Source organism: Bos indicus, chromosome 20 (genome assembly GCF_029378745.1).
Source record: "Bos indicus isolate NIAB-ARS_2022 breed Sahiwal x Tharparkar chromosome 20, NIAB-ARS_B.indTharparkar_mat_pri_1.0, whole genome shotgun sequence".
Taxonomy (NCBI): Eukaryota; Metazoa; Chordata; class Mammalia; order Artiodactyla; family Bovidae; genus Bos; species Bos indicus.
This window is the reverse complement of record NC_091779.1, coordinates 11,256,097-11,266,502: the sequence shown is the minus strand read 5'-3', so window position 1 is coordinate 11,266,502 and position 10,406 is coordinate 11,256,097.

Here is a 10,406-nt window from a genome sequence, read left to right as displayed (position 1 = left end):
GCCTTACAAATAGCTGACAAAAGGAGAGAAATGAAAGGCAAAGAAGAAAAGGAAAGATATACCCAACTGAATGCAGATTTCCAAAGAAGATCAAGGAGAGATAAGAAAGCCTTTTTGAGTGAACAATGCAAAGAAATAGAGAAAAACAACAGACGGAGAAAGACTAGTGATCTCTTCAAGAGACTTAGAGATACCAACGGAACATTTCATGCAAAGGTGGGCACAGTAAAGGACAGAAACAGTAAGGACATAACAGAAGCAGAAGAGATTAAGAAGAGGTGGCAAGAATACACAGAACAAATGTACCTAGTGTCTTAATGACCTAGATAACCACAATGATGTGGTTACTCACCTAGAGCCAGACATCCTGGAGTCAGAAGTCAAGTGGGCCTTAGGAAGCATCAATACGAACAAAGCTAGTGAAGGTGATGGAATTCAAGCTGAGCTATTTCAAATCCTAAAAGATGATGCTGTGAAAGTGCTGCAAGCAATATGCCAGCAAGTTTGGAAAACTCAACAGTGGCCACAGGACTGGAAAAGGTCAGTTTTCATTCCAATCCCAAAGAAGGGCAATGCCAAAGAATGTTCAAACTACCGCACAATTGCACCCATTTCACATGCTAGCAAGGTCATGCTCAAAATCTTTCAAGCTAGGTTTCAATAGTATGTGAACCAAAAAATTCCAGATATGCAAACTGGATTTAGAAAAGGCAGAGGAACCAGAGATCAAATTGCCAACATCTGTGGATCATAGAAGCAAGAGAATTCCATCTACTTTTTCTTCACTGACTATGTGGATCACAACACACTGTGGACAATTCTTGAAAAGACAGGAATACCAGATCCCTTTACTTGTCTCCTGAGAAACCTGTATGTAGGTAAACAAGAACTAGTTAGAACTGGACACGGAACAACGGACTGGTTCAAATTTGGGAAAGGAGTACACCAGGCTGTATATTGTCACTCTGATTACTTAACTTATATGCAGAGTTCAGTTCAGTTGCTCTGTCATGTCCAACTCTTTGCAACACCATGGACTGCAGCATGCTAGGCCTCCCTGTCCATCACCAACTCCCAGAGTTCACTCAAACTCATGTCCATTGAGTCGGTGATGTCATCCAGCCATCTCATCCTCTGTCGTCCCCTTCTCTCACCTTCAATCTTTCCGAGCATCAGGGTCTTTTCAAATGAGTCAGCTCTTTGCATCAAGTGGCCAAAGTATTGGAGTTTCAGCTTCAACATCAGCCCTTCCAATGAACACCCAGGACTGATCTCCTTTAGGAGGGGCTGGTTGAATCTCCTTGCAGTCCAAGGGACTCACAAGAGTCTTCCAACACCACAGTTCAAAAGCATCAATTCTTCGGTGCTCAGCTTTCTTTATAGTCCAACTCTCACATCCATACATGACCACTGGAAAAACCATAGCCTTGACTAGATGGACCTTTGTTGGCAAAGTAATGTCTCTGCTTTTCAATATGCTATCTAGGTTGGTCATAACTTTCCTTCCAAGGAGTAAGCATCTTTTAATTTCATTGCTGTAATCACCATCTGTAGTGATTTTGGAGCCCAGAAAAATAAAGTCAGCCACTGTTTCCACTGTTTCCCCATCTATTTGCCATGAAGTGATGGGACGGATGCCATGATCTTAGTTTTCTGAATGTTGAGCTTTAAGCCAACTTTTTGACTCTCCTCTTTCACTTTCATCAAGACGTTCTTTAGTTCTTCTTCACTTTCTGCCATAAGGGTGGTGTCATCTGCATATCTGAGGTTATTGATATTTCTCCTGGAAATCTTGATTCTAGCTTGTGCTTCATCCAGCCCAGCATTTCTCATGATGTACTCTGCATACAAGTTAAATAAGCAGGGTGACAATATACAGCCTTGACATATTCCTTTTCTTATTTGGAACCAGTCTGTTGTTCCATGTCCAGTTCTAACTGTTGCTTCCTGACCTGCATACAGATTTCTCAGGAGGCAGGTTAGGTTGTCTGGTATTCCCATCTCTTTCAGAATTCTCCACAGTTTATTGTGATCCACAGAGTCAAAGGCATAGTCAATAAAGCAGAAATAGATGTTTTTCTGGAACTCTCTTGCTTTTTCGATGATCCAGAAGTTGGATCTCTGATTTTGATCTCTGGTTCCTCAGAGTACATCATGTGAAATGCCAGGCTGGATGAATCACAAGCTGGAATCAAGATTTCTGGGGGAAATATCAATAATCTCAGATATGCAGATGATACCACCCTAATGGAAAAAAGGGAAGAGAAACTAAAGAGCCACTTGATGAAGGTAAAAGAGAAAAGTGAAAAAGCTGGCTTAAAACTCAACATTCAAAAGTAAGATCATGGCCTCTGGTCCCATCTCTTCAAGGCAAATAGATGGGGAAACAATGCAAACAGTGGCAGACTTTATTTTGGGGGGCTCCAAAATCACTTTAGATGGTGACTGCAGGCATGAAATTAAAAGACGCTTATTCCCTGGAAGAAAAGCTATGACCAACCTAGACAGTGCATTAAAAAGCAGAGACATTACTTTGCTGACAAAGGTCTATATAGTCAAAGCTATGGTTTTTCCAGGAGTCATGTATGGATCTGAGAGTTGGACCATAGAGAAGGCTGAGCACTGAAGAATTGATGCTTTTGAACTGAGGAGAAGACTCTTGTGAGTCCCTTGGACTGCAAGGAGATCAAACCAGTCAATCCTAAAGGGAATCAACCCTAAATATTCATCTGAAGGACTGATGCTGAAACTCCAATACTCTGGCCACCTGATGTGAAGAGCCGACTCATTGGAAAAGACCTTGATGCTAGGAAAGACTGAAGGCAGGAGGAGAAGGGGATGACAGAGGATGAGATGGTTGGACGGCATCACTGACTGGATGGACATGAGTTTGAGCTAAGTCCTGGAGATGGTGAAGGACAGGGAAGTCTGGCGTGCTGCAGTCCATGGGGTCACAAAGAATCAGACATGTCTAAACAACTGATCAACAACAACACAACAAGGATGCTTGCTGATGCATTCCTTTCAATAACAAATATTGTAATTCATCTAAATGGAAAATAATTTGTTGCACAAAATTATAGTATAGATCAGAAGGAAACCACAAACAATTTAAAATTTATATAATATGTTATCACTCATATGTGGAATCTATCCAAACTCATAGAAATGGAAGGTACATTGGAAGTTGCCAGGGATTAGGGTATGGGGGAAGTGGGTGAAGGTGGTCAAAGGTACAAGGCCCCAGTTTTAAGATGAATAAGTTCTGGGCATGTAACATACAGCATGGTGATTATAGTTTCCGATAGCATATTGTATACTAAGAGAGTAGATCTTACACGTTCTTACCACAAGGAGGAAAAAAATAGGTAAGTGTATGAGGTAATGGGTGTAACTAACCTTCCTGTGGTAACGGTTTCACTGAACACACATCCAACTATCACACTGCACACCTGACATTTACACAATGCTATGTGCCGATTGTATCCCAATAAAGCTGGGAAAGAATCTTTAAAACTGAAGTTTATCCTTCTGAATTGCTTAATTGTTCCATTTAAAACTAAAAATAAAATTTTATGTATTATATCAGCAGTTTGTTTTAGCAGTTACTTAAGATATCTTTTGTAGATGTTCCAGTTTCATTAAATTCAAGTATTAGTCTCATCCAGTTTACTCCAACTATGCCAATTCTATTCAAAAGCAGAGACATTACTTTGCCAACAAAAGTCCATCTAGCCAAAGCTATGTTTTTTCCAGTGGTCATGTATGGATGTGAGAGTTGGACTATAAAGAAAGCTGAGTGCCAAAGAACTGATGCTTTTGAACTGTGGTGTTGAAGAAGACTCTTGAGAGTCCCTTGGACTGCAAGGAGATCCAACCAGTCCATGCTAAAGGAAATCAGTCCTCAATATTCATTGGAAGGACTGATGCTGAAGCTGAAACTCCAGTACTCTGGCCACCTGATGGGAAGAACTGACTCGTTTAAAAAGACCCTGATGCTGGGAAAAAGAAGTCCAGGAGATGGTGGGAGGACAAGGGGATGACAGAGGATGAGATGGTTGGATGGCATCACCGACTCGATGGACATGAGTTTGAGTAAGCTCCGGGAGTTGATGATAGACAGGAAAGCCTGGGTGCTGCAGTCCATGGGGTCGAAAAGAATCAGACATGACTGAGTGAATGAACTGAACTGAACTGATAGCAACTCTGAAAACATCACTGAACCTGAAAGTCATTATTTAAAGTTTTGATCTTTTTACCATACATAATTATTGTATCTTTTGCTGGATCAAACAATCATGTGATAAATTTTAGCTTAAAAATCTATTTAAAGGGCTTAAAAATAATAAAATGCAACGTTATTTATATACTCCAGGCAAATTTGCTTTAAAGAAAAATGATTTCATAAGGACCTTTGTTAATGTCCAAAACATCTTTGAGAGATGATATTCCCATATGGTAGATAGAACAACTGGGTTCCAGGGGTTAAACAAGCATCCCTATGGTGACTTATAAAAATATACAAAATAATATCTGATCGTAATAATGATGGTGATTATTCTTGGTTTCATATTCACAACTACTACTCATATTATTGATGGTAATAATAACTACCACTTAGTATGTACCGAGCACCATCTATGTGCCTTGATTGTTATTTGGTTAATTTTTACTGCTTTGAGAGTATAGATGAGGAAGCCAAAGTTTAACAAGTTTATGCAAAGTGCTGAGTCACGCAGCCAGTTTGCAGAGGAGCTGGGGCTCAAACCCAGGTCTGTCTAATGCCAGAACCCTTGCTCAGACACATACACTATACTCCCTCCAACGACACAAGATGTGCCTAGCCTTGTCACATCTTATGGTACAGGGACCAACATGATCTTGTCTTTAGAGATACAGATTCAGTGACAACAGTTAATGGGGATATCTGGTGCATCCCCTCTTGAATACCATCCTTCCTTTCATCTGCTACATTCCATGTATCCAAGCACACCCCAGTGACTTGGATTCCTCTGACCAGCCTTCTCTTAGCTCCCAGCTCTCACTGAAGTCATCTCTCATTGATCTTTCAGTGCCTTTACTTTCTAACACTTACTTGGCCTTCTTTCATTTCACTTAGGAAGAATATGAAACCAAGAGAAAAGCCACCTCAAAGTGGCTTTAATGACTATTACTAGCAGTCTGGAGGTAGGGGATTGATGGAAGTTTGGAAAAACTGCGGTTCCATCCTTGACGAAGTTTCCCTTCATGCATCGCTCTGCATGTGGGCTTTTTGGCCTCAGAGCTGTGCTTCACAGTCACAAGATAACCGCCCTACGCTAGCCCAACATTCACATTCAAGGCAGAAGATGAAGGGGCAATGCTAGTAAGACCTCTCTTCACATACTTTCCCAAATATCTCCAGCAGACCATATGTCTCATGGGCCAGGACTGGGCGATGTGGGCAGCCCTAGCTTCCAGAAAAGCAAGTACCTCGCTTCTCTGTCTATAGTGGAAGTAGGGCCAGAAAAAGGTCCTGGAATGCCTGCTGGGTCACCAGTCAAATGCGTCTGCCACTGGGGTACTGTAGTTTCTTTCAGCTTTTTTTTTTTTTTAATGCTTTGTTACTCCCAATAGACCATAAGATTCTTGAGGGCAGAGTTTTCAAAATTAATTCTTGGGACTTCTCTAGTGGTCCAGTGGCTAAGACTCCATGTTCCCAATGCAAGGGGCCTGGGTTCGATCCCCAGTCAGGGAACTAGACCCCACTGCTGCAACTAAGAGGTAATATGCGGCAAATAAAGATTTTGCATGCTGCAACTAAGACCAATTGGTATACCAATTAGTTAGTTAATTAACTAATTTACTTTTTAAAGTAAAAAAAGAAAATTCTCTTTTCACTGTATCTCCTTCTTACTCTCACCTTGCAAAGTTCTGTAGCACACTGTTGGTATTATATAAATGCCTGTAAAACTGAATGCATTAAGTATACAATGCACACCTAGAAATACAAGGAGTGTTTTTTTTTATCTCATAAAATCTTGAGTGAGACACAAAAAAGTAAAAGAAAACATTTGAGCAATTCTGTCAAGATTTGACTGTATTTCATTATTGTAGGGGGGAAAATGCAAAGCTCAGAGCAAGAAGGGCGGTTGCTGAGCTTAATGCTTTCTCTTTTGGCCCCCTTTCTGACCATTTCTGTGTAGGCTGACCCCGTTACAGAGGTTGAGCAGGAAATAGCACAGGAAGTCGAGCTTATATTTGCTTTTTGTTGGCAGGATGGATGAAAGGTCTGGTGGGGTGAGAATTCGAAACTATTGGTCAAAGTTGACTCAGTAACTCTCCTGACTTGTAACAGGCAAAACGAGGGCCAAGCAAGACAATGCTCAGCATTCCTGAAGCTTTTCTGAGCCTCTCAACCCATCCTTATTCATTGCTCTTTTTAAGTATTCATGACACTTTCTTGCTGTCTCTTTCCTATCATCCGTATTTTGGAGTCTAAAGTTCAGAGAACAGAAAGAGCTGCTGGGCTAGAGGAGGCCTGAAATTTAGCTGAGGTCATCACTTATACTAGAAGTAGTTCCAACTTAGAGCAATAATCTCAGAACAGTACATCCAATGACATCTGCAGTAGCCAGCTTATCAAATGACTTCTAGGATGGCTCCAGTGATTCCTAACTGCTGGTATTCGTGTTTCTAGCAGTCCCATCCACACTGAACAGAGCTGACCTATGTAACCAAGAGCACGCCTGTGCTGAGAAGTATCTGTCATGGCTTTTCTTCCAAGGAGCAAGTGTCTTTTAATTTCAGAGCTGCAGTCACCATCTGCAGTGATTTTGGAGCCCAAGAAATAAGTCTGTCACTTTTCCATTGTTTCCCCATCTATTTGCCATGAATTGATGGGACTGGAGCCCCAAAAAAGTCTGACACTCTTTCCACTGTTTCCCCATCTATTTCCCATGAAGTGATGGGACCAGATGGCATGATCTCAGTTTTCTGACTGTTGAGCTTTAAGCCAACTTTTTCCTCTTTCCTCTTTCACTTTCATCAAGAAGCTTTTTAGTTCCTCTTCACTTTTTGCCATAAGGGTGGTGTCATCTGCATATCTGAGCTCATTGATATTTCTCCCCGCAATCTTGATTCCAGCTTGTGCTTCTTCCAGCCCAGCGTTTCTCCTGATGTACTCTACATAGAAGTAACATAATCAGAGTGACAATATACAGCCTTGACGTACTCCTTTTCCTATTTGGAACCAGTCTGTTGTTCCATGCTTCCTGACCTGCATATAGGTTTCTCAAGAGGCAGGTCAGGTGGTCTGGTATTCCCATCTCTTTCAGAATTTTCCATAGTTTGTTGTGATCCACACAGTCAAAGGCTTTGGCATAGTCAATGAAGCAGAAACAGATGTTTTTCTGGAACTCTGTTGCTTTTTTGATGATCTGACAGATGTTGGCAATTTGATCTCTGGTTCCTCTGCCTTTTCTAAAGCCAACTTGAACATCTGGAAGTTCACGGTTCACGTATTGCTGAAGCCTGGCTTGGAGACTTTTGAGCATTACTTTACTAGCGTGTGAGATGCGTAAAACTGTGTGGTAGTTTGAGCATTCTTTGGCATTGCCTTTCTTTGGGATTGGAATGAAAACTGACCTTTTCCAGTCCTGTGGTCACTGCTGAGTTTTCCAAATTTGCTGGCATACTGAGTGCAGCACTTTCACGGCATTATTGTTCAGGATTTGAAATAGCTCAACTGGAATTCCATCACCTCTACTAGCTTTGTTTGTAGTGATGCTTTCTAAGGCCCACTTGACTTCACATTCCAGGATGTCTGGCTCTAGGTGAGTGATCACACCATAGTGATTATCTGGGTTGTGAAGATCTTTTCTAGGTCGTGCAGATGGTGATTGCAGCCATGAAATTAAAAGATGTTTACTCTTTGGAAGGAAAGTTATGACCAACCTAGATAGCATATTCAAAAGCAGAGACATTACTTTGCCAACAAAGGTCCGTCTAATCAAGGCTATGGTTTTTCCAGTGGTCATGTATGGATGTGAGAATTGGACTATGAAGAAAGCTGAGCACTGAAGAATTGATGCTTTTGAACTGTGGTGTTGGAGAAGACTCTTGTGTCCCTTGGGCTGCAAGGAGATCCAACCAGTCCATTCTAAAGGAGATCAGTCCTGGGTGTTCTTTGGAAGGACTGATGCTAAAGCTGAAACTCCAATACTTTGGCCACCTCATGAGAAGAGTTGACTCACTGGAAAAGACTCTGATTCTAGGAGGGATTGGGGGCAGGAGGAGAAGAGGACAACAGAGGATGAGATGGCTGGATGGCCTCACCAACTTGATGGACATGAGTTTGAGTAAACTCCGGGAGTTGGTGATGGACAGGGAGGCCTGGCGTGCTATGATTCATGGGGTTGCAAAGAGTCGGACATGACTGAACTTAACTGATGGGACCGGATGCCATGATCTTACTTTTGAATGCTGAGTTTTAAATGAGCTTTTTCACTCTCCTTTTTCACCTTCATCAGGAGGCTCTTTAGCTCTTCTTCACTTTCTCCCATAAGTGTGGTGTCATCTGCATGAGGTTATTGATATTTCTCCCAGGCCATCTTGATTCCAGCTTGTGCTTCATCCAGCCCGGCGTTGCTCATGATGTACTCAGCATATAAGTTAAATAAGAAGGGTGACAGTATACAGCCTTGATGTACTCCTTTCCCAATTTGGAGCCAGTCTGTTGTTTCATGTCTGGTTCTGTTACTTCTTAAACTGTATACAGGTTTCTCAGGAGGCAGGTCAGGTGGTCTGGTATTCCCATCTCCTTAAGAATTTTCCACAGTTTGTGGTGAGCCACATAATCAAAGACTTTAGCATAGTCAAGGAAGCAGAAGTAGATGCTTTTGTGGAATTCTCTAGCTTTTTCAATGATCCAACAGGTTTGTTGGCAATTTGATCTCTTGTTCCTCTGCCTTTTCTAAATCTAGCTTGAACATCGGAATTTCTCACAATTTCACTATTCCTATTGTCTTGTTGGGGCTTCTTCTTTGCCCTTGGACTCAGAGTAGCTTTTCTTGGTGGGATTCAACATTCTCCTGTCGATGGCTGTTCAGTAGCTAGTTGTGATTTTGGTGTTGTCTCAGGGGAAGATGAGCACACATCCTTCTAGCCCGCTATCTTGGGCACAAGTTCTGGGCATATGTGAGCCCATGTAAAGCATTTCAACTAAAACTTTCCTCCCTGCAGATGACTTCTTTCACCATGGCAGGGAAGGTCCAACCACAGCCTCTGGCCTCTCCCAGGTTACATCTCCCACAGGTCCTCTTGTCCAACAGAAAGGCTTGGCTCAGTGTTTATCGACACAGACAGGGAACAAATGTCTAGGGTCAAATGGGACTTCTGTTTTCTAAAACACATTGATTTGGTACAATTATGGGCTCTCATGGTTGGAAATGTCTTTGGAAGTCATATAGCTGAACTTTTGCATTTTATAGGCTAAGGATGAAAGGATAATGAGAAACACCCGGGGTTCATGATGTTCAGGACCATAGCCCTATGCCTTGCTCTCCTTCTTCTCACATTGCTAAACCTCCCCCACAGCCTACTAATCTTGCTAACAGAGAACTCAGAATATTTCCTCTTCTGTCATCTCTCTACAGTTTGGGAATAGACCATATCATGGGTTTGGGAGTAACCTTCACTTGGAATCTCCTCCATGGGGATCATCTAAGGCTTTCACATAACACATTTACTACAATTTTTCACTTATCCTCTGTGACTCAGTTTCTTCATCTACAAAATGGGTATAAGAATAATACTTGTATGTTGGAGAATTAAATGAGGGTAAAAACTATGTAAAGAACTTAACCCAGTGCCTGGCATGCAGAAAACTCCCAACAAATGTTAACCATCAGAATAAAACAAATCATAGAAAGAAAACATCTCTATGGAGTATGGAGTAGTAAAGATGTACCATAGGGGAAGTGGGTTCCTTCAGTCAGAAGTGGAGTGTTTATCAAAGGTTATGGCCACCCAATATTACAAAAAGGCCAGGTCAGGCCAAGTGGGGAACAGAGGCCACCTATATAAGGGGAGGATCTGGGGAAGCAGACAGCTGAGAAGAGCCTTTATCCTCCTAACCATTCTGAGAACGTGGTCCTTGGTCATCTCCCCGAGAAACCAGGAAGGGATGAACGAAACACACAAGGGTGATGGCAAAGAAATCAAGGTTTCCCTCCTCTTACTAGGCTTTCTGTAAAGCAGGTCCAGAGTGAGCTTCCCTGGCAGTCCAGTGGTAAAAAAGTTGCCTGCCAACCAGGGGACCCGAGTTTGATCCCTGGTCTGGGAAGACCCCACATGCCATGGAGCAACTAAGACCTAGCACCACAACTACTGAACCGCTGCTCTGAAGCCGGGAGCTTCAACTATTG